This window comes from Cydia splendana, chromosome 17, assembly GCF_910591565.1.
Source record: "Cydia splendana chromosome 17, ilCydSple1.2, whole genome shotgun sequence".
NCBI lineage: Eukaryota > Metazoa > Arthropoda > Insecta > Lepidoptera > Tortricidae > Cydia > Cydia splendana.
Window position 1 is genome coordinate 3,521,306 of NC_085976.1, and position 25,845 is coordinate 3,547,150.

At 36.4% G+C, this 25,845-nt stretch overlaps 1 long non-coding RNA gene across 1 annotated transcript in view; it reads left to right on the forward strand.

The window, feature by feature from the left end:
- Window positions 1–1,154: 1,154 nt before the first annotated feature.
- Window positions 1,155–25,845, forward strand: part of LOC134798747 (uncharacterized) — a 399,895-nt gene continuing 375,204 nt past the window's right edge. Inside the window, exon 1 of the long non-coding RNA XR_010145266.1 lies at window positions 1,155–1,219. This is a non-coding gene — a long non-coding RNA (uncharacterized LOC134798747). The remainder of the gene's footprint in view (window positions 1,220–25,845) is intronic.

Consider the following 25,845-nt stretch of genomic DNA (forward strand, 5'->3'; position numbering starts at 1 on the left):
ACACTAAAAATCGAAGCTATATTTTAATGAAACTTAGAACATAATAAAATTATGTATATTATGTAAGCCGCTACTTAGTTTAGAATTCAAAAAAATGTAATTTTAGGAGGAATTTTATATAAGTAACTAAAAGTGAAACAACTTTTATTTAGTAGAAATACGTGTGGTATAGGTTGACAAATATTTTACACGACAATTTGTTTTGAATATGATCGTTTGAGCCATTAATGAGTTTAAAAAAATGTATAATATATTTGTAGTACCTAATAAACTGAAGTGCCGCAAATGTACGGCCTTTTGCTTGTATCACTTTTTCAAATCGTATGAAGGTACTGAACCCCCATTTCATCAGCGGACACGCATTTGGCCGGTTTTTTAGGGTTAAAATATTTTTCAATACACCTACCTAAGTATGGGAGGATAATGTTCGTGTTTCTATTTTTAGAGCCATAATAGGACTACACAATCGAAAGGAATCAATGCGGTTGATACTCGCATATTTTATGCTATAAAAATCCTCACGACCCCAAGAAAAATATCTAGGCATTCCACCTCACATGTGCGGCTTTTGAAAAATAGCAACCCGGCCTCCCATCTGTTTGGACAGGCCCGCTGTAAAAACGTTACATTTTTGGAAAGCGGCGAACCTAAACTAGTTGAAATATTAAACCCTGTATGTGTGTGTAAACGCTGTATAGCTAGGTAGGTAAGTTAGTGGAGCTTGGGATAAGGCTGCATAGAATTAGCCTTGTTAACTCAACACAGCGTTTAATACGTGTTAATGTGCATTCCTAACTCTAGTCTTGCAGGTAATCTGCGGAAATAGGAGGCCGCTTCTGTTTAATCAGTTTTATTTCTATACGCACTAGAGTTGTTGTGTTATTATACTACTATTTAATGGCGCAGCGACCCAAAATGAGTCTTGGCCTCCGACACGAGTAAACGCCAGTTGTCTCGATCCAGCGCAATCTCCCGCCAGTTATCAGCCAATTTTTATTTAATACCTCATCAAACAAGCATACGGCCCGCCTGATGGTAAGTAGTGACCGTAGCCTATGGACGCCTGCAACTCCAGCCAGAGGTGTTACACGCGCGTTGCTGACCTTTCAAAAACCTTGTACTCCTTTTTTTGAAGAACCCCATACTGTAGACCCTCGGAAAAACCTCGGAAGGGAGCTCATTCCACAGCCGGAGCGTCCGCGGGAGGAAATGGCCAATGGTGTTATTAGAGGATAATTAAATTAGATATAAAGCGTTTTGAGGAATTAATTCCCGGCAAGCTGGAGATCGTTTTAATACCTTAATTTGGTCCTAAATGCGTGTAATCTGAGTTTGCACAATCCCTGGATGTATGCATTAATTTTAGGAGCTTTGAGCTCAATTTTTTCCTTGTAATGCCAAACCACTCGCTGTAGAAGGAACCCACCATCACTTACAATGGCACTACCAGCAAGGTTTGGTAGATCGGAGCGTTTCCGGATTTTAACACGGTCATACCAAAAATACCTGGACCGAGCAAAGTGGCGTGCTCTTAATGTGTTGGAGGCCAAGACTTATTTTGGGTCATCGCGCCAGCCAAGTAAGTAAGTAAGCAAAAATAAATAAATTAAAAATGGCGGCCAATTTTTACAATTTTGACTACGAATTACTACTAAAAATTTTCAACAATAAAGCAATTTGCCGTTGGACGTTCCATTTTTGAGCTGGACTGGTGGAATAAGTAAGCAAATAACTGAAAAACAGCGAAAATTTTAGTACACCTGCTGAGATTGCGCAAACTTCGATTACAGGACCAAATGAAGGTATCAAAATGATTTTCAGCTTGCTGGGATTACATTTTTGGTAAAAATCTAATTTGATTAATGACCTATTAGTTAGGCATCACACTGAGCAAAAAAAAATTAAAATCTTACGTAAATCATTATTAAAACTGTCATCTCTAGGATAAAATATTACGCAAACAAGCATGACATAAATCAGCTAGTATGTCTTTTATAATTTGTGAGTGAATGTATTTCAAAGAGCTCACAAACTGTGTATTTGTTGCATTCTTGTTTCGAAACATTAAATAGGTCGACATCTAATCTCGTTACTTACTTGAAAACACTGCGTATAAAGTTAGTTAAGCTTCGGTAGCATACGAGTATTGTAGTAGTGTGAGTAAGCGACGTTACAAACAAGGTCCGATTTATACGTATCGATTCGGTCTCCATTGTCTCCAAGGAACAAGTTTCCTAACTTCGGTGATATATTGCTGCAAATAAATAATTTATCCGTAAATTGGAGCGACATGTTCCATATGTTTCAGCTTTTAATAATACAAATGAACGCGTAGCATTTGAGCCAAGTTTCAGTTGTGGGCAACTTTGGCTGAGTTCGCTTAGTATGCAGCTCGCTTCGAAGTAAGACACAACTTACATACAAGAGGTTAGCGTCAGAAGCGAGAAGTTATAGCGGGAACGCTTTGTATTATGTGAAGAGGTAACATTTAAAGCATGAATGAGTTAACTAGAAGAGATCACTTAGGCCCACTTGCACCATTCCACTAACCCGGTATTAACCGGTTAAACCTGGAGTTGCCATGGTTACCAGTACAATTTGACACTAGGTTAACGGTTTAACCGCTTAACCCCGGGTTAGTGGGATGGTGCAAGAGGGCCTTAGTCATTAACCGTATTCTGGTGCATCTAATTCTAAATTCAAATAATATTTTCTATCATGTAAATCATAAACACATCTCGGAGACATTATCACACTTTTATCTGGAATTACACAATAATCACGACTTAAAATGTTGTGGTATACTTAAAGAAACTCACAAAGTATTGAAATCAATCAAACAATCACTAAAAAATATCATTTCTAATAAGATTTTCATCAATAATCGCAGTAACGAACGGATCACCTCAAAAACATTTGATATTACGATATCTAGATTGTCTATGAATCGTATCGTTGGAATGACACTTTGACGTCACGTTTGTTTACATGATAAGACACACTTATAGGTTTACCGTGTTACTGAGGCTGTTGTTGATGAGAAGTTATTATGATCAGCTACTGACTGATTCAGGACTCTTCTGCTTTTGTATACCCACGAGTATATGGTACCAACGACATTATGTAACGTGGGTCAGTAAACTAGTTTTAGTTTAGTCCTAAAAATCAACTACTTTCTACTAGAAAATCACCGCGCAACGTATTTACCAACCACTTAAGATAAGTGGCTGGTACAGATGCATTATAAGAAAAAATTCTTCAATTTATTTAACTTCAAAAACGCTGAGCGCTTGTACCAAAGACTAACTGATGAGACACTAACTTGCGTACAAGTCTTCAAGTCGAGCAACTTATGCGCGTGTCGGTGAAACAACGCGGCCTATTTTAATTCGCGGCGCAGTTACATTTGACTAACTCTGCATTGTTCCCGAGCGCAACAACGCTAGCCACTTTGAAATACGCAAGACAATACAACTTCTACAACACATCTATAGTCTACTATGTGAATAATACTCCGCATTTCAAATACAGTTAGCAATAATAACAAGTTTGGAAGCATGGAACGATCTTAATCCATTTGCTCGGAAGTTGGACATCGAGGGACACAACTTTTTGTGTGAATGTACTTTATCTGTGTTGAGATCTCGGGGGAAATCTACACGTACACTTCACCGCGATATTCATAAGTTGAAATTTGTGTTTACTCAGTGCATTTTTGGAATAAAATCTAGGATTAAGCGAATAGAGTGGTGTACTGAAACTGGGGTTGTTTCGTGGAAAGCTTTTTGCAAATAATGTCCGGAGGTTTATGTAACATTCAAATAAAAAAAAAAAGAATAACCGACTCTTAGCAGATGAAACAATGGTTATTCAAGAATTAGTTATATTCTAAAAGACCTATTCAACGGACAGACAGACGGGTAAACGGATCGACTGAAAGGGCAAAACTATAATTCCTAATTAAGAATAAAACTAAAAATAGTAAATAATTGTTGCCTGTAATTCTTATTTGATTGATATAGAGGTAACAATCGTTAATTATATAGGTATACTTTACATATTTCGATATCAGTATCTTCGTAAAATGACCGTTTTAACATTTTCTGCAGCAATTTAATCAAGTCTGCAGTATTGTTGTGCAGAATCTCTGTTGCATCATTGCTACCAACTGCATTGCAAAAGAAAATCCCAAAATTAATGTCCATGTCTTGGATAATCCACCACGAGTCCAGGAATATAACTTTTAACGTTCCGTATGAGTTTATATAGGGCCAAGTTTATGAAGCCAACCTCTCACTTTTAAACAACACAAGCAATTTGCTCAGGTGTTCCGCCTAAATGTAAGTAATTAAAGTTTTGGATCAAGAGGCTGATTATGTTTAAACAATTTCATATGGTTTTCATCTTATTTACAGACACGACCTTCCCATCGCCAGCGTGACACTGATTAGTGTTCACAGCATGCTATCATGTGTCATCTTAAAAGGCATCTCGCTCGAACTTATGCGTGCGCGTGAGATGCCTGGTGGCATGAGTCACGGTCGTATCAAAATAAGATGAATGTAAGTCATTAATTTTTCTATTGACCTGTATTTCATTTTTATTTTAATTTGACGATCATTATGAGATGTCCATGCTTACTGTATTGACATTGTTTTTTCATTTTATATTATTTGATATCGTTAAAAAAAAATAGTTAAGTAATTAATTGCTTATAATGGTTTTTAAATTGTGTATTGCTTGACATTTGTATAATTATAATCAATTGTTATTTTCCTACTTGACGATCATAATATAAATTCGTATAGATTAGTGTAAAATAATTTATATTGTAATTTCATATTATGAAATAAATAAATCTAATCTAATCTAATCATATTTAAAATAGAATCAGCCACCGTACTCGGAAGTCTAGCCCTCTGCCCTGAAATGAGAAGATAAATTTCATTACGGCACAATGGGCAGTAAATAAGAAGATGTTCATTTTGTAAGTTGGCAGCTTATATATTTACTTTTCCAAGTTACATGCGTCTCCGAGGATCGAAGTTCGAATGTGATGTTTGTCTTTACAAAGTCGTCAACATTAGTAGGAATTTTCTTTTATACTTATAACAAAATTTTATAAGTATTATTTTAGATACTTAGTTTTCAGTGAACAAGGTGTCGAATTGTTAAATATTATAATATATATAGTTGTCACTAATTTATATTATGAATATATATTCTGTGCTTAAAAACGAAACATACAAAATCGTACTCACAGTACGTTTAGAATATTTAGATCATAATGTTATAATGGAAGAAATCTCTTTTATTAAAAGAATGTGGAAGCAAAAAAAATAACAATTACTTTTATGAGAAATATAATGGCTGTTTTACCTACTATAATATATTTTCTTATACCTATATATTATCTTCGAGAATAGGTATTAAAATAACAAGAAGGCATTTTTAACAATAGTCATAAAATATCTTCTTACATTTTGGTTTCATCATGAGATTATGTTTCAATTTTCCATCATTGTATCATAGAGATATATAAGTAAGGAAAGAGTGGTAACTATATTCATCAGTGTTCTTCCCAACGCGAGTTATTTCATAGTCGACATCAGATCTAGCGTCAACTAGTGGATTTATCAGATCCGCTTCTTGTCCCCAGATGCCACAAGTGTCGCTACTGATGAAAAATTTACTGCTAAAATAATTTACTAATAATATTACAAGCAGAAGGAGTTGAAAATAGAGTTCCGGCTAATTCGGTCATAATATTAGCTGAAAATTGTTAAAAATTATACTTTTCGTTCTTCCCGACATCTATTGTTAACTAGCTGTACTGATAAATTCCGCTACTTGAACTAGATGTCGAGCTACGTAATAACGTTTTGGTAAGAAAACTGATGTATGGAGTTATCACTGACTCTTTCCTTACTTATGTTTCTCTATGTTCGTATTCAGAAACAACAGAGGAATAAGTGAATTATAACAAATGACGGCTTGACAGAAACACGCAATAACATATGTGACGCGACGCCGTATAAAATGATATTTACATGATTACACGCAAGCGAAATACAATCCTATTTCACATTCGCATAACAAGATTCATTGGTGTACGACTTTATCCCCCGTAACCCAAGATCATATGATCAAGCATAGAAATATGCTTAGAACTCATAAAGTATTTTAGAAGACGCGAAACATGACGGAAAATATACGGGAAATAATATACTGGCACAATGAGTAAAGAAAAAAATTATTCGCGACCGCGTATCTCATTTGTCTCGAAAAAATCTTCGGGCTTATCTAAGCCGAAAATAAAATGGAGATGAAACGGAAGGATATCCGAGCCCGACTCGCACACTTTGAAATATATAGCTGGATCCGGGGAATCCTTTGAAAGGTTTACTTTCCCGGCGCGTGATACTAAATAGGAACTTAGATCTTGCTTCGTTCTATTAGACCCTCTACGAGGATTCTATGATTAACTTAATGGGAGGATCGGAAGTTCCTTTAAAACATTCTTATAAAGGGTAAAAACATTCAGAACGACTTCTTTCTTGTGGATTAATGCAATAATTAATGATTTAAGCATATTTTACTAAGGCTCCTCAGCTCCGCTTATAAGAAATAGACGGTTTAAACAAATGAACATTCCTTAAAAAGTCCAATGAGGGAAAACAATACTAGGAAATAATTATTTTAAGGCAGCTGTGAGAATGACATTCCCACAAAAAGTTAGTTGCCAAAACTGGTACCAATTAGTGCCAAACATTGAGTAGTTTACCCTACTAATGAAACTGTCAGTTTGTTTATTTTTCTCTGGCTCTCTTTTATTACAATTTATTTTATGCTACAGGGGTATAATTGTACCTAGAAATTGCAAAGAAACTTATAATATAGGTCTGAATATGGTTGTTTCCTACTTTAATGGAAAATTAAGTTATTTCTCAGCGGTTATCATTCAGAATGGAACAGAATTACTGCTACAGCAATGCGGCGCGACATCGCCGATGACTGCATCGCTGCCGCAAAGGTCAAAAATGCGGGCGACAACATGGATTATGTTTGTGGCAGCAATGCAGTCGGCAGTAAATAATGTCGCGCCGCAATACTGCAACAGTAACACTTGTGCAGCCTAAATCTAAATGATACCTTTATTGGTTTGACGTTTCACGCAGTTTTGATTTGATTATTTAACACCCTAATTTGTTACACAAAGATTTTTATTTCTCTTTTGAAATTATTAAACGAGCTCAGGAAATAGGAACCGCGCAGCAATGAAAATTGTAACGTAATATTGTGAATTAATTATGGAAGCATATAGTGGAAAATGGGGACGGAAACGGTGATACAATATTTTAATGATACATTATTTGGAGCCAGTTTATTTGAATTAAAAGTATGTTATAAGACTAATAATGTAATAGGAGTAATAGGAGTTTCTTTATGAATGACAAATAGCCCAAAATAACCTAAAATAGAAATAAAATCATCGGCTTTATAAGTCAAAAAGTACACACGAAAAAAAGAGTACATACGTACACGAAAAAAAAAGTATACACGAAATCAAAGGCGTTTGTATGGGACAGCCCGTGGAATGCTTCATCATCAGATCAGGGTAATTGGAAACAAATCAAACAGGGATGACTCGTGACGGGCATCTAGATGAGTGTCAACTCCGTGCCTGTCCATACCAATGTATCTTTGCCTATCTAAATTTCCATTTATACGCTTAATGCATTAATTTGCCTAATCTAAATCTGCATTAGCTAATATAATATCGTACGAGTATAATACGAGATTAGTAATTATTACATGAAATTATCTAGAGAACCGCATTAATTCGTTTTTGTTTAAGTAAAGGTTGCGTTCGGATGCAGACTACATTTTTTATTATTTATTAAATAAAAATATCATGGTTATAATTATGAGCTTTTGACGTCTCGTTCAGTAATGCAGTCGACAGCAATACTGCTGCAGTCAATGTCAAAATTGATGTTGATGTCAATTTATGACATTTGCATATTAAATATAGCCGTCTAAATTAAAAGTTCGGTGACCATACTTCGAACAGTTCGAACACAGCGGGTTGCAATAGTTCTGAAATGTTTCGTTTAGAAGATATATTTAAAATACGCATTTACCTCAAGTGACACATTTAACCCGGTTGACCTTAATTAAACTTTTTTTTTGCATTCCTCTAGTCCATGAGTGAAATATAAGTAGGTATCGTAACTTGTACGTGTTTAATGGGTGGGGTTAGCGTGGGTGGGATAGTACAGTGTGTGTCAAAGATATATTATGCTAACATATTTCGCCTTATTGCGATTGTTCGATAGCGAAGGTGGACTGTATTTAACGAAAAAAAGGGGCGAAAGAAAAGTGCAATTTAGGGCCGATGGAGCAAGAAAGTTGGGATAAGTTGAGATAAATAATATGAAAGTTAAAACTAAAGTGTGTATAGGTGTAGACGAAGTTACCTTTGATCCGGAGACTGTGGGAGCCAAATTGTTAGTCACCGTTGAAGACCGCTGGTGGTGATTCTGGCTTTCTGTCGCAAGCTAGAGGAAGCGTTAAATCGTTACCTGCAGTCGCCCAACTTAGACCTCAGATTTTCCCCTCCACGGATGAGTTCGGCTTCCTCCGGTACACAACACTGATACTGATGCTAATGAATTAATGTTCTAACGATAGTAGTGCTTTGAATAAAGTGCGATAATAAACGAGAGCAACGAAAGGGGATGTGAACTGGTGATAGGTTTTTGACACACTGGCTCTGTCAACTGTATGACAGAGCAACAGTTTATTTTTTAAATATTTGAATTTTAACTGTGACAAAGTGTTGCCACAGTGAACGCAACAACTATTCTAAAGATACGAATTGCATAATTGAACAGCGATGAAGTAAATATATTATATGTTTAACGTCGACGTCCATGAAAGCATTTTGATTTTGATTGTTCTTTGTTTAACAATTTACTTGTATTCCAAGAGCTTAAGTCCCGCGGCTATATAATATACTAATGAGATAGATATAACTACAATGCCGTTCTTCAGCGCAGCCGTAGTGGCGTCGTTACACATGTTAGTACTTAAATTGTTTTACACGAGCAATGAAGGAAAAAGCTTGAAGTGAAAATAACAATAAAACCCAGACCGGAGACTACTACCAAAACTACTCAAAGGAAACCCTTTCATTCAATGATTCTTCGGTTTCAAATTGTTTTCAAACTTTGTTTACAACTATACCGAGGTAATATTACAATACGTTAGGGAGCTTAATTGTACTTTAATGAATGACAGAATATTAACTATTAATCCAGTTTTACGTAGTTTACTGTTTCATACTGTCGTACAAGATAAAATGTACAATATTTTATTAAAACTACAAAATATGCCGATGCTTAATAATATAGGTTCATAGGTTTTTTTGTATGCAGGGCTGGAGTTTTCCTTTGGTCTGAGTATTCATAAGTATAGAAAAATGCGGAGCAAATGAGGGACTCCAAGACAAAGAGATCTGACTAATATACTTAACAGAATATTGGATACAATTGTATGAAATGAAAAAAAAAACGTAATAGAAACGGATCAAATTGGGTGCGTAACGGTCCATAACAACTTTTGATATATTTTTAGTCGATATAACGATTGAGGGACATAATGCACGTTTGCTATAACAATACATGGTATATTTTTAGAGAGTCTAACTATCGTCAAGTATAATGAACTTGTAATATAACAACTTCTAATCTAACATTAACAGCGTATAACGTATATGTGATATAATTATGTTCGATATAACGCTCAGTTGGCATAATGTAGTACTGGTATAATTTGTAATATTTACTACTATTATAACAACCTACGTATTCGAACTTAAGGCAGGTCTCAGTTAGGTACGACGACGAGCGAAGCGAGGAGGAGTGTTAGGTAGAACTGCGACCCTACAGCGCTAGAGCCGAGCGAGCGAAGCGAGCGTGCCGCGGTAGCGGCCGGCGAAGCGCCAGAACCGACCTTTTTTTATTATAACCTCAACTTATTTTTATACATTTGAATACATTATACCATAAATACTTATAACAAATATTCATTATATCCAGTAAACGTTATATCGAATAGCTTTTATATCGATTAAACATTATACCCCATGAAAATAGTTATTTTGTTGTTATATCAAAAGTTCATTATACCGCTTAAGTGATTATACACCATGAAATTATATCAAAAGTTGTTATATATTTTGAAAATATATCAAAAATTATTATACGGATCATTACACACCCGATCAAATTCCTTTGACTTTATCAAGGCAGGATCTTACTCTCCCTCTCTGTAGGAATCATTAATTAGTGCAGGTTTTGATATTAAACCATGATTCGTCTCCGTATTAAATTTGTAAACCGGGGTTTGAGAATGTTATCGTTAAATTTGTATACCATCTCCCACACTCTTAACTATCTACCGGTGGACCTTACGCCTTTTGTAATAAGGTCCACCGATGGACAGTTAAGAGTGTTACTCTTTATACCCTATACTAAGTAATCACATAAATGCAATGTGATTACTTAGTGTCGTTCTTTTGTATGTAGTTTCGGACACGAATCTATCTCAAATTTTCGCTTCGAAAATGTAGGAGGCATACTTATAAGGTTTTTGCTTTAAAAATGCATGTTTTGCGAAATCTCAGAAAGATATTTTCGCAGATAAAAACAATATTTCTTGCGACGTGGAACGTCAATCTACTTGTCAAAGCACCCGCGTCCCCCTCAGCGTAATCCAGCCATCTTAGGCGTGTCAGCTTTACTTGCTTCACTCTTTAATAGTGACAGGTTGGCAGGGACTGAAGATGTCGAGGTGAAGATTTTTTTGAAGAGGTGTTATTTAAAACTAAAAATGTCTTCTGACTATTTATAGTCATGTGAAAACATGGTCGAAAGTTAATTTAAAAACGTATTTGAAAAAGTCATCATTTTTTTTATCTGATAAGATTTTGCCGTTCCATAACTAAATTTAGACGATTTTATTGCGTATAAAATCAAAAAGTTGGGGTAATTTACATAGCTGTTGACACGGACGAGGGACAGCCCGATTTCTTTTACTTACCTAAACGAATCCGCTCCAAACTTTATTGCTATACGAAGAAACGAAATTTGCTATTTACTCTGAACCTTTTTATAAAGAATACCATCTGGAAAATGATTACATCAGACAATCAAAAGGCATTCGTTAAGCCTCCCAGTTTCTTGTTGAAACAAAAGCAAATAACCTGAGGAAAGGGCCCAGAGTATTTACGAGCGGCATATTGCGTTATAAAAAATGATAGCGGTTTTCTCGGAGCTGCCTCGTTTGCCGCTTATCACCCCACTGACTGATAATGCAGACCGTAAAAGGAACCGGCTTGACGAGATATATACTTAGGCTTATCTATTATTGATGAACTACACAGAAAAAATGCCTCTAAGGAGAAGGATGGCTTCTTTGCTAAGCTTAAGTTAAAAAACTGGGAATCTTTGAGGTATATACTTAAGTTTATCTCTCGTTCGCGGCCTGTCTCCTACTCCCCCGTTAAGAAGGCGTAGGAAGCCTTTTTTTATTTATTTAGGTAGGCGCTAATTAGTTCTCTTCTATTATTACTGGGCTGAGTAAAAATAAGTTGGAAACTCGTTAATTTATAAAGAACAGTGGCTAATAAAAAATAAGTTCAAAAACTAAAACCCGGCTACTGCAAATAGCGCTCTAAAAAGTATGAAACAAGATAGAATTCTTATCTGAAATTATCATATAGGAAAATTATAAGAGTATTTTTTTTTTTATATATTTACAGAGATATTCAAAGGATCGCCGTGGACGTATGCCACGATTATAAACTTTAAGGTAAAGTGACATACGACCACGGCTATCCTCTGAATCTCTGTAAATATATAAAAAAATGATAACTCTTATAATTTTCCTATATGATAATTTCAGATAAGAATTCTATCTTGTTTCATACTTTTTAGAGCGCTACTTGCAGTAGCCGGGTTTTAGTTTTTGAACTTATTTTTTATTTAATAAATTTTGGGGTCAGGATTTCGTTACTTACAATAATATTTGAAGTCACTTTATATTACTTTTGCGAGGGCGTCCTCAGTACAGAAATGCACGCAGAGCGTCGCATATATCGGCAACCTTTGGCATGAAGGCGCGTCGCGCGTTCGGCGCCTGGCTTTGGAACGCGTACAGCGAGCCTCGTACGTCGGGCTACGCCCGACTCTTTTAGTATGTCGTTTGTCAAATTTCAATGAGTACTTTAGAAGTTATGAGGGAACAGATGAACATACATACATACATACATACATACATACATACCCACAAACATACCGGTCAAAATCATAACCCTCCTTTTGCGTTGCCGTAGTCGGGTAATAAAAAAGATCATAACCTGCGCTTCTCAATGTCAGTTAATATTTTTTTTTTCTTTTACTAAGTAGGTACGTTATGTTTACCCTGAAGAATTTTCATAGCCCTAAGTATATCGTCGGCTGAGAATACGTTTGTGCCATATCCATTTTTGAGAAAATCGCTTTTTAGTGATTCCTTAAATAGCAAAAAAATTGCTATAATTGACATTAATCGGTTTATGAAAAAAACTATTTTTGAAAACTGTTGTGCCATATCCGCATTTTACTATAGGATAATTACACTTTGTTAACAGAAAATTACCACTAAAGTGTGACATATCCACAACTTTTGTGTCATATCAATTCAGGGATCGGAAATTCGGATGCTTTTATACCTAAACATCGGCCTCAGTACCTACACAGCGTTGTTGTTGAGTAGTATGGAGGCGGACTCAATTTAATTTTGCTAATAAAGGACCATGGGCAACTTTGTATGGAGCCTAGACCCAACGCCAACAGAAATGAGAGTAAGGTCATTAGATAGGTAATTCTATGTACTTAACTTTTTTCTATGGGCACCAATCGGAATTCCATTGCAGCACTGAGATATTGGTATTTTAGCCAAAATGTCGTGACCCTTATTACCTATATATATGGCAATAGAGTCCAAGTAAGTAAATTAATTGTTGCAGGGTAGATGGTCGGGCGCCGCCGGGCGAGCACACCGAATGATTTGCCGCGCTCGCCCGGCGGTGGACTCTAGTGCCTAGGTAATAAGGGTGACGACATTTTGACTAATACACCAAATTCTCAGTTCTGCAATGGAATTCCGATTGGTGCCCATATAACGAAATGAAGTACAGAAAAATACCTATCTAATGACCTAACTCTCAACTCTGTTGGTTTTGGGGCCATTTTGACGCATAGTCCTTTACCGGGATTTCCCGGTATACCGGCAATTAGGATACATATACACATACGTATTAAAGTATTTAAATAACATATTTCAGTTGTTTCTTTTTACAAAATATGTGGTTTGTTTAACTAACAGTACTGTTTACCAACGTATGGTATGTTAAAAAATTCGGTGAAAATAGCCATAAAGTAAATAAATTGACAGTTATCACTATTTCCTGATGTTTTATACGATCCCGGAATCCCGGAACTTAAATAATTCAAATAATATTTTTAAGAAGCCGACTCCATATTGCTGAGCTTTTTCAGGGAATTTGCTAAGTTTAGGTATAAAAGCATCCGAATTTCCGATCCCTGCATATCATACATTATACGTTTAACATTTACTCATCAAAAACGGATATGGCAATCATAAAAATGTTTTTATTTCATGATTACCACTGTATTCGCAATATTTGTTTGGTAATAAATAGTAAACATATGTGCCTAAATGATAAATACGTTCAATATTTCCTAAGTGTAAAACTTTTCGGAAAAATATTTTTTTGCTTGTTTTCGCTCTCCTGCAAACCATAAGTGGCATATGGCACAAACGTATTCTCACCCGACGATACAGACAAGTTGTGTGAACATAGATAGAACAAAATTTTGCTGCCCCATAATAATGGTATTATTTTATTACGTAGTATTTATCTAAATAATACTCGTAAAGAAAAAGAAAATATATAATGATTTTGAGTTGATAGCGTAAATATAGTTGGTCAAGCAGATCTTGTCAGTAGAAAAAAGCGGCAAATTTGAAAAATGTAGGCGCGACGGGATATCGTCTCATACAAAATTTGAATTTCGCGCCTTTTTCTACTGACAAGATTTGCTTGGCCATCTATAGTTCCCGAAATATTAAATTTAGCGATTTGACAGACGGACAGAGTCGCATCTTAAGGGTTCCTTTTTCCCTTTTTGGTAAGTAACCCTTAAAATGATTTCCGTACTATGAATTATAATTATTTCATATGCCAATATACTTATAAACAACATAAATAGGACAGGGTGTTAAGGTACAGTAGGTGATACAATATTCAGTCGATAAACGACTTGCAAAAATTATATAAAATGTATCCGCCCGCTCCACTGGGTCCTATACGAGAAATTATGCTAAATACGTTGCCCTGTACACAGCACACCTGTGTCGATAAGGTAGCAATAGCTTAATAATTAGTAGTCCATAATTGGCAACACATTTGCCGCCTACGGCGAACGTAATAGATTCGGCAAAGCATAATTAATCCGGCGGTCGGGGTTTTAACAAAGAAGCTATAGGTACATACACAATAATTAAAACTATTTTTTTCCAAAGTTAGAGGGCGTTGTTTTAAAACCGGACAAGTGCGAGTCGGACTCGCCCACCGAGGGTTCCGTACTTTTTAGTATTTGTTGTTATAGCGGCAACTTAAAATTTCAACTGTCTAGGTCTATCACGGTTCGTGAGATACAGCCTGGTGACAGACGGACGGACGGACGGACGGACGGACAGCGGAGTCTTAGTAATAGGGTCCCATTTTACCCTTTGGGTACGGAACCCTAAAAAGGCACTCCCAAATATAAATAATTGTGTATGAAAGTGGGCTTCATAGCGTTTTGGCAACTCTTTTTGATGAAATTCTTTGTTTTCGTTTCCCAAAGGTTGTCTGGAAGAGATCGCTCTTTGGCGATAAGACCGCCTATTGTCTGCCTCTATCTTTAATTAATTGGTTCTTATTAATAAGTATGTACAAAAGGTACAATTGGCACATTCTTTACTGGCACACCTCAGTAAAAGACTGAGGTGTGCCAGTAAAGAATGTGCCAATAAAAAAGTATGCATTAAACTTCATACAAAATTTGTACATGCTTACTAGTATTATTGCAAATAAGATAAATATTATAATTATCATCCTCTGTATTTAAGTCAGATTAATATTAATTTGGGAACTTAATATCATTTGCCATTTCAAATAAATAAATCTATAAACATTTTAAATAATACATAGTTACTTAATAATCAAAATCAATCACCATGCAATATCTGCCCGAATATATCGGAAACACAACAACTCACGAGATTATTATCCGAACAGATGTCCCTTATGTCTCATTTCAATCGGTCAAACTATCAAAGAGACTTTCGCATTTATCACATCGGTGAATAGCGATCCAGAATGCCCATCGAATTGAGTGGGCAACGATAAAGTAAATAGCTTTCTAACAAACAATAACAACTCCTTTCTAGTTGTAATGGAGCTATTTCGTATTAACTGGATTATTTTCTCATTTTCAGTGAATTATTCGGATGCGATCAATCTTCCAGACGTTTCGATTTGACTTTGCCTCTTGATTTTTAAGACCGACATCGTTTAAGAGTTTTGCGTACGTGCTTTTAGAACTAAATGGCTTCGTCACTTCGAAAGACTTGCAAAGAATAAGGGGAGAGTTACGGTCTGATTCGAAATTTAAGATAGGTACGTCAAATATTCTAAAGACATGATATGGATCGGATATGTCAGTGTCAAAAGTGACTGTTCAATTATGTTATTCGCTTTTTAGAATAGTTGTTGCGTTCACTGTGGCAACACTTTGTCACAGTTAAAATTCAAATATTAAAAAAAAAAACTGTTGCTCTGTCCATGGTATAATAATATACTCCGCCTGGTACTCCATTCCCGTCTTTTCTAGGTCACCTAACTGACACGGGCCTACGTCATCATGCGACAGCGCTATATGATAATATGCGATAGCGCTATATATAGCGGCCATGTTGTTGTGACGTAGGCCCGTGTCACTCTGGGAATGGAAGACCATGTTTTATTAGACTATGGCTCTGTCATACAGTTGACAGAGCCAGTGTGTCAAAAACCTACCACCAGTTCACATCCCCTTTCGTTGCTCTCGCTTATTTTCGCACTTTATTTAAAGCACTACTACCATTTAGGACATTAATTCATTAGTATCAGTGTTGTGTACCGGAGGAAGCCGAACTCATCCGTGGAAGGGAAAATCAGAGGTCTAAGTTGGGCGACTGCAGGTAACGATTTTACGCTTCCTCTAGCTTGCGACAGAAAGCCAGAATCACCACCAGCGGTCTTCAACGGTGACCAACGATTTGGCTCCCACAGTCTCCGGATCAAAGGTAACTTCGTCTACACATATACACATTTTAGTTTTAACTTTCATATTATTTATCTCGCCTTATCCCAACTTTGTTGCTCCATCGGCCCTAAATTTCACCTTACTTACGCCCCTTTTTTCGTTAAATACAGTCCACCTTCGCTATCGAACAGTGACGTTTTTGTTTGGAAAAACGTTGTAAGTTTTTGATATTGGTAACTTAAACCTCCACTAGAAATTGTGACTGTTTTAACCGGCGCCTCTATGTAAATGAAGTACAGTTCGATACTCTTGAATATTTATGAAATGCTGAAATAGTAAACAAGTAGGTAATAGGCGGTTCAGATACATTTACACATTTTCGATAGCGCGTTTACCATTAACCCTTTAACCATTTCTCTGAATATTATGAATATTATTGTAAGAGCATCAAGGCACTATGTGAAAACTAGTTTTGACTAAAAAAATCGCCGTTTTAACAAGTTTACGCAAAGAAACTAAGTGATCATCATCATCATCATCATCTCAGCCATAAGACGTCCACTGCTGAACATAGGCCTCCCCCTTGGACCTCCATACGTGACACTGTGATAACTAGTTTCAATAGATTTAAAACAACGCTTTTTAACCAAGGCACATATACGTTGCAGACGACTAACTCTCGGTAGCTCAGTTGTTATGACAGCGGGCTTATATCCAAGAGATGCGAGTTTGAGTCTTGAGATAGTGAATTTGTCTCTTTTTAGGGTTCCGTACCCAAAGGGTAAAAACGGGACTTAGTAATAACTGTCTTAGTAAAGTCTGTCTGTTCGTCTGTCTGTCTGTCCGTCTGTCACCAGGCTTTATCTCATGAACCGTGATAGCTAGGTAGTTGAAATTTTCACGAATGATGTATTTCTGTTGCCGCTATAATAACAAATACATACTATAAACAGAATATAATAAATATTTAAGTAGAGCTCCCATACAACAAACGTGTTTTTTTTCAGTGTTTTGCGTAATGGTACGGAACCCTTCGTGTACGAGTCCGATTCGCACTTGGCCGGTTTTTTTTCTTTTATTTTCTAACGTTGACAGTTGATGTTAAGGTGACATTCGGATGGCAACTGCAGCTGTATTATTGATTTGATCCGAATATGAACACCTACATACAAACAATGCAAGATAAATAAAAGTTTGTAAAAATAAGAGCAATAAGTATAATGCTTTTCATCTTATCCGCAATCTTGCTTAAATAAACTACAGTAATAATTTCTGTAGCTAAAGTATAATAGTGAACATAAACCGCAGTTCATCGCAAATACACATTAAATAAAGTTGTCTTTGCTTTTATTTGCTAGCAGTTGTACATGAACTTAAATTCCAATTCAAGCTTACCTTTTTAAAGTCTAAATAATATCATGTTGCTAATATTCGCGCGTGCTTCTCGCTCGCGCTAACACATGACCGAATAAGTACGAGTGAAATGCATGCGTGAATGATATCACTATATAATTAAAATGTATGTTTGAATTGGCCTCTCGGTCTAGTAAAATAATGTAACAGCGTTAAAAGGCAACAGTGTGGTACCTGACATATCAGGTGTTTTATGTAACCGGAAAATAGAAAATATTAAATAAATTGCGGAAGAAACTCTTTATGGTCCAGGCACTATTCGTGGTTTCTCTTGTGTTGGAACGTCAGGTTGGTTGGTTGGTCAGTTGGCAGATTTTGAAAATTCTTGGGCTTAGGTTGTGTCACCCACCCGTTGGTCCGATCAAGTAAGGAACATTACAGGACTTACTGTCACTACTGCCCTTAGACAAGCCGAAGACAGGGTGAAATGGAAGCAGCTCGTCGAGGCCTCGGTGAAGGCATTTCAAGACAGGCACGACCTTCAGTAATGAAGAACACGAAGAAGAAGAAGAAGGTTGTGAAATCGGACACCGGGCTTCTTTACGATGCAACAGGCAAAGCGCTTCGATGGGGGGGACATGATCGACTGCATTGCCCCACAATGCAGCGATGTTGCTATGTTGGCTCGTTGGGTGGACGACATCCGAAAATTGCGGGTAACTTTTGGGTGAGATTAGCTCAGGACCGGGACAAGTCGCGTACTAGATGAGACTGATGAGAGGCCTATGCTCAGCAGTGGGCGATAAAGGGCTAATATGATGATGATGATTGCCCCACAATTTTTTTAAAATCCGGGCAGCAAATTCGATTATGACATTTGCAGTAGCAATGTATTCGGCAGTAATGTCGCGCTGGAAATTAGATGTTGTAGCCCGGACTCGAGTCGGCAACTAGGTCCCAGCGTATTACTGCAGCAGTAATAATGGTGGTGTAGTCTGAATCCGAACGCATTTACTCGTCGTTGTACATACCGTTCTATAAGAGCTTGTTTATATTTTGGGTTTGAGTTTAAATACTAGATTACTTTTTTTTTTTTACTGATAATAATAGAAAATATATTTATTAAAAGACACAATTATACAACAAACTTAATACAAGTAGCTTAATATAATAAGTAAAAGTACTAAATTACGTACTTTTATACAAAAAACACCTACAATTTTATTCTACGATATAGGATCGTATAATAACACGTATTCGAAATTTTATCCACGTTAGCTATTTTTATTTCTCATCCAAATTATTTCTAATAACAACCCGCAACGTACATACTTCCCAAATTAACGAAAATTAAATTTTACCTCGGCAGCCCGGGCGTTCAACTCCTAAGGCGGTTTGAATGCCAAGTTAAATATCTTGTACATTATCTTCATTGAAACTAATTTCAGTTACCCAATAAACTTCAGCTGGCCACGAGGCCAACTCTATTTCAACAATTCAATAAGGTTTTCACCTTATTTTGATAAAATCTCGAGTTAAAGTCATGAGGCCACCATCAGGCATATTACGCGCACCAATAAGTGCGAGCGAGATAACTTGTGAGACGACTCCTGAATGTAATACGTGAGGACCAATCAGCGTTAGCGGCTTAAGGTGCCGTTCGGATTCAAACTACACCAGCATTTTACTGCAGCAGTATTACAGCGCGATATTAATGCAGCAGTAATGCTGTAGTTTGAATCCGAAAACGGTACCTTACGCTGAATACCTAATGCTGCTGCGGACACCGGGAACGCACGCTCCGAGCGTCACTAGCGTGCAGCACTGCCATGTTGCGGCTAAACAGCGTATCCTATAACATAATTTCCTAGATTCTAGAGTGCGTTTTTGGTCAAGACCGTTGCAAAATAAGATGAAAACCATATCGAATTGGCAAAACATAATCAGCTTCTATCTCAAGTTACAGATTAGAATGGAACTGTTAATTGACTGTTACGGTTTTCGAACTGAATGTCTGCACTTTAGACTATTAGTTTATACGAGTTCCGGTCCCGTGATGAATTAACTCTATATGTTAGCAATTCAATAGCATGTCAGTCTCTATGCTGTTTGATGCTATACAGAGCATACTCGTACATTACCGAGCGAGCGCGATTGACAATGACAACAAGTCAACAAAAGAATTCTTCTTCTTCCTCGCGTTCTCCCGGCATTTTGCCACGGCTCATGGGAGCCTGGGGTCCACTTGACAACTAATCCCAAGATTTAACGTAGGCACTAGTTTTTACTAAAGCGATTGCCATCTGACCTTCCAACCCAGAGGGGAAACAAGGCCAGTCGCATGCTCTTACCGCTAGGCCACCAGCGCTTTTTAAAGTCAAGTCAACAAAAGAAAGCTACCTACAACAAACTGCCTATTAGTTCAAAAGCGTTGTTGAAATCGACATCGGACATTCATCAACAAATTTTGACCCGTATTTTATTTTTAGTTTAAAAATATGTACATATATTATATTATATCAAACAGTTCTGTTATTAGATATTGACATTAATTATTGCATCAATTATTGTATTAATATTCCATAACATAACATAACATAAGCCAATGAAATTAGATTTTTAACAGGAATTATTTCCCAGAAAACAGGAAATCGTCGTAATACCTTCATTTGGTTCTAAATTATAATCCGTGTTTGTTTTAATGTTGAATAAAATGTATGAGCTCGAATATAACAGGATTTTTTTGAATTTCAATCCCTCGACGTAACGTTATTGATTTTGCGTAAAAAAAAATTCTAACTCTAGCGAACAAATTAAATAATAAGATAAAACTAGCAACTATTGTAATCTAGATAAAATTTAATAGGCATTCTAGTTCTAACCATCCAATTCGCAGACGCATTTTAATTAACTTTAGCAAATTAGTATTATTCCTTGTTCGTCAAATAAGTTCAAAGCGTTCAGAAATAAAACCGGGCAAGTGCGAGTCGGACTCGCGCACGAAGGGTTCCGTACCATAATGCAAAAAAAAAGCAAAAAAAAACGGTCACCCATCCTAGTACTGACCCCGCCCGACGTTGCTTAACTTCGGTCAAAAATCACGTTTGTTGTATGGGAGCCCCAATTAAATCTTTATTTTATTCTGTTTTTAGTATTTGTGGTTATAGCGACAACAGAAATACATCATCTGTGAAAATTTCAACTGTCTAGCTATCACGGTTCGTGAGATACAGCCTGGTGACAGACAGACGGACGGACGGACGGACGGACGAACGAACAGCGGAGTCTTAGTAATAGGGTTCCGTTTTACCCTTTGGGTACAGAACCCTAAAAACACTAACTTTCATTAGCCTAAAATCGATAGAGCTAAATGGATTTAAAACCAGCCTGGCTGGATCGCAAAGGGACCCATTACTTACCCCGCTTTAAAACTCTGCCACCGACATGATTTATACAGCAATCGTAGATTGTTTTTCACTCTTTTACTCGCCCGTCTATTTTGAAATGTTGCTCGCATTCCTTTTGACCGTGAAAACGTACATTAAAAATTGCCGTTGGAAGTTGGGCCGGTATTTTTGGTAACATTTTTATATGGCCCAAAAAATACGCACGGATTTGTTTTAATTTGACGCCGACTCTGGATTGCGGATTGATATGACTTGTTTTTAGTTAGTTGGCGTTTTTGTTGTTATTGAATGTAAAATTTGATTCGAGGATTCAAAAATTAGTAGGGTTTTTGTTTAAATACACAAAACCAGTTAATAAATGGTATACTTAAATGTACATTCTGTAGAAATGTCAGCATTGAGGTTTATGGTTTTAATTTATAAGTCATGAAGAGTTTATAACAATGACTTAATTTTTTTTATTGTAGTCTTTAATTGAGCAAGAACACTTCGGTTACTTATATTGTATTACAACCCTGTCGTAACTAAAATAAACTAATTTCTAAGTCGTTAATAAAAGCGATTCTGGTATTCATATTATAAAGATTCAAGTAGAAATCATCCTATTGATACTCGTAACCGACAATGCGATCCCATTAGTCTGATAAACTCACTTATATTCAACATGGTCGGTATCCTACAAAGACGGGAATCAACATAGACATTGATCAAACACAAAGGCAACTTTACTTGTCAAACTCGATCCCCAACTTGGTATTTGAATCTATGTATTTAATGCAAAGGTAAATACATCATGAATAGAACAATATTTACAATCTAAACTAAAATTAAAATAAGACTAAATAAAACTATTTTAAATCTAAAAAAGGCCCCTGCGACATAGTACCAAAAACACTGGCATTATAATGTGGAAAAGAAACTGAATAAAAAAAAAATCCTATCATTTAAGTGATGTACCTATACAATCAAATCCAGTTAAATTTGGATAACAGTTACAGAAGCGTTATTCCTGGCCATCACATGTCACTATCAATTTCTATGATGAATTGCGTAGTTGTTGTTGCCACGTTATTGTCCCGATTGAAACAATTCGTCAACCATTTTATGAAGGAGATTTACAGTGACATTGCTAGTTTCTCGCTGCTGCATGATTGCTGCATCAGCAGCAATTGGTGCTGTCGTCGCAATTAAAATGTTCTCGTAATCTTGGCTGGCGTTATGTCTGAGTATCTTATCTTATCTTATTGTTTTCGGGGGCCCTTGCGGATACACTTCGACCCATAGGGATCTTTTGTGCAATTACCCCCTAGAAAAGATCCGTCAACTACTCAAGAGCTTTTCCCACCATATCCATGTGTCCGATGATGGAGCTCATGGGTAGCGTTTTAAAGTCCTTTGTTCCAGGTATCCTGCTCCAAAGTCCTTCATTCTTTGTCTGGCGAGGGCGTGACATTCACACATTAAGTGTCTTACTGTCTCTTCCTCTTCGCCACACATACGACAATCGGTGTTGTCAGAGAGTCCCATCTTGGCCAGAATTCTTTTGACCCCGTAATGGCCAGTAAACACCCCCGTTATGATTTGGAGTTGTCTTTTGATAAGTTTCCAAAGCTTTTTGCTCCAGCCGGAGTCTATTCCGTCTATTATGTCTGAGTACCTTTATTGAAACCTGCTTATGATATATAAATTAAATATCCAATGAAGTAACAAATGAAATCTTGGAGGTTTTTTAATTTCAAGTGAGATTTATTTTACAATAATAATATAAAACAACAATATAGCCTTAACCCTACCGAGCGACTACGACTTAGGTATTTTTTTTTATTTAAAAGTTTTTAGTGTTTTTATTATGTTATAAAAATGTTTTTAAATTAACAATAATATGCAGTAAAACATAAGACATACCTACATAACTTGTCATTAAAACAAAACTATTGTCTGTTTAATAAAGTTAGTAAATATTAATAACAGAAAAATATTTAAGTGCTTATTTTAAGCGACTCAAGCTCAATTGTATGGCTCTACAATAAGCAATACAATTAAATAAATAAACAGAACAATTAAACGTGTAAGCATCGATAAACAAGACGTCAAAACCCAAAATCGTATCGTAAATCACCACTGTAATGACATCTTTTGTTCTGAAAGCCTTTGTGAAAATATAGTGAAAATAATGAATTTTTTATCGCTTGAACCTACGAAAAAAAGTTGTTTGTCAACGTAACCCGATGCGGGCCGTCGTGTCGTTCGTTTTGTTAATCCACAGTTGTCCAACGTCCGATTGCAAAATAGTTTAGTCGTCATAATATTTGTAAATGCGAAAAAATATGATGTCATTCATTTCCGCTAGGTACTTATTTGTAGTGCTGTGTTCCTGGTGGTAAGTAAATTCCCCACCGATCTCAGTGATGCACTGTGTTAGCTAATATTAAGTAATATGATAGGTATAATGAGGGGGCAGCACTTATTCTTTAACATCAACATAATTAACCCTTGTATGCTTAAAGATAAGTAGGTATCCGAGTAGGTACCTATATACACAAACGGTCGACCATTTTCGCTGTGGTTTTCTGTAAGGTGCAGGTATATCCCAAGATGGGTTGCTCCAGATTCGATCGAGATGATATTTCGCGATGCCCTGTGTCTCTTTTGCCTCTACCTCGCTTAATGACATACCCGGGTCCAAAATCCACAAATGGGCCATACGCCTATTTGCCACCGTCTGGTTATAAAAAACTGGAGCCTAACTTTTGAGGTTGTAAGTTTACTACTTCCTACGCCTAGTCTCTAGCGTATAGGTAGTTTGGCCTGTATCAATGTTTCATTATAGTGTATTGGGTTTTTGATTACCTCGTGCCCTCAGGGACACATACAATCAATTTTACATTTTGTCACATTTGCTGTAGCAAACCTAACAACGTGGGTCATGTTTCGTTTAGCTGCCGGACTTACATTTACGCTTGTAACGAAACACAAATAGTATGAAAACAACGATAGTGAGCTGGGCGTCATTACGTTAGATTTATATCCGCGCCGGGCTTTTATTGAAAACGGCATTTCGTAATACGTTTAGAGTACGAAATGGGCCTGAGTAGTCGTATTTGGAATAACGTTGGGTACCTAAATTGAGCTGAGTCAGGCTCTTTGTTTCGTACGTTAGTCGCTTACGTTACTAATATCGCTGCCCCAATATTACAGGGTTCTATGTTACATTTTCAAGATAGTTGGAATTCGACTTAAGGGGCCCACTGATTAACAGTCCGCCGGACGGCATCGGCCTGTCAGTTAGAACAAAATTTTGACAGTTCCGAACAACTGACAGGCTGATACCGTCCGGCGGACTGTTAATCAGTGGGCCCCTTTAATGTCACTATGACAATGTTCAAATTTCGGTTCGATAAATGTGAACCATAGAACCCTGTAATATTGGGGCAGCGATATGTTGACAGTAATCTGACTGTAGAATCGTATTGAAGAGTATTACATAACTTTTATAGACTTTTTATTATTTAATTATAGTGGATACATTTGCTTATTTATTTTATTGACAATATTCTTTAAAATCGACTTTAGCTATGACAGAAAATTCTTTAAAGAAACTAAAAGACAAATTTACTGTTAAGCTGCACTAAATTCAATAAAGGTAGATTTTTTTTATGAAATGCATGCATGAATGCATCAGCATATTCAAAATCACTTTGATTTTAGTTTTTGAAATACAGGCAGCAAATGCATAGTTACCTTCTTAATGCATAGTTAATACAATCACGGAATGGTAAACTCAAATATCTACCTACTTAGAAAATGATTCAGCTTCAAAGAATAAACTAATTACAAATTACCTTTGCAAATGAACGTTACAAGCAGGCTTCACATAATCCTAGGCAAAGCAAATTAAATTGAACAACCTCTAGGTTATAAGCTTTAATCAGAAACGGCAGTTAAGGTACCGTTTCGCATTCATGGCTTAGTCAGAGGAACCATTCTTATAATGAAATTCCCCCCTAACAGTTCGCGGAATTGAGACCCGGTGAAACTGCGAAATCTTCGCTAATGGCGCGAAACCGCGTAACCTAATGTTACGTGGCGAACGTACGTAGTCTGCAGGCATAATAGTTACAGTACGTTGACTTCCTAAGTTCCAATGATGGCGTTGACAGTGCGACACGACGTTGCAATGGTTTTAAACGTCGTGAGTGGTGGTAGTGTGCCTCGAGCGCTCTCATTGGTCATATGTACTTTTTTCCCTAATCATATTTTTATATAAAACTATGACTGTAACTTTTTTTGTGTGTTTTATGTCATTAAACTTCTACAGGTATTAAGGAAGAGGAATTATTTAACAAATTCTAGCATTATGACACAATAACAATATAAATTAGTTGTATTCTATTTACGAATGAAGTCGGCTTTCTTAAGGATGTCTACCTTTCAAAATGACGGAAAAACAGCTTATTAAATTCTCTTTTCGGTCTATCATAGAGGCTTAAAATTGTAAAAAATAGTTCTGATATAAGGTTTTTGACGTTTTTGTCAATTTTACCCTTTTATTTTAAATATTGTCAGACAACGTCGAATAACAAAAGGAATTGGTTGCCCTGAAAACCAGCGCCATGGCTAAGTATCTTAGTTATCGGCATATGATGAGTGGCATCCATTTT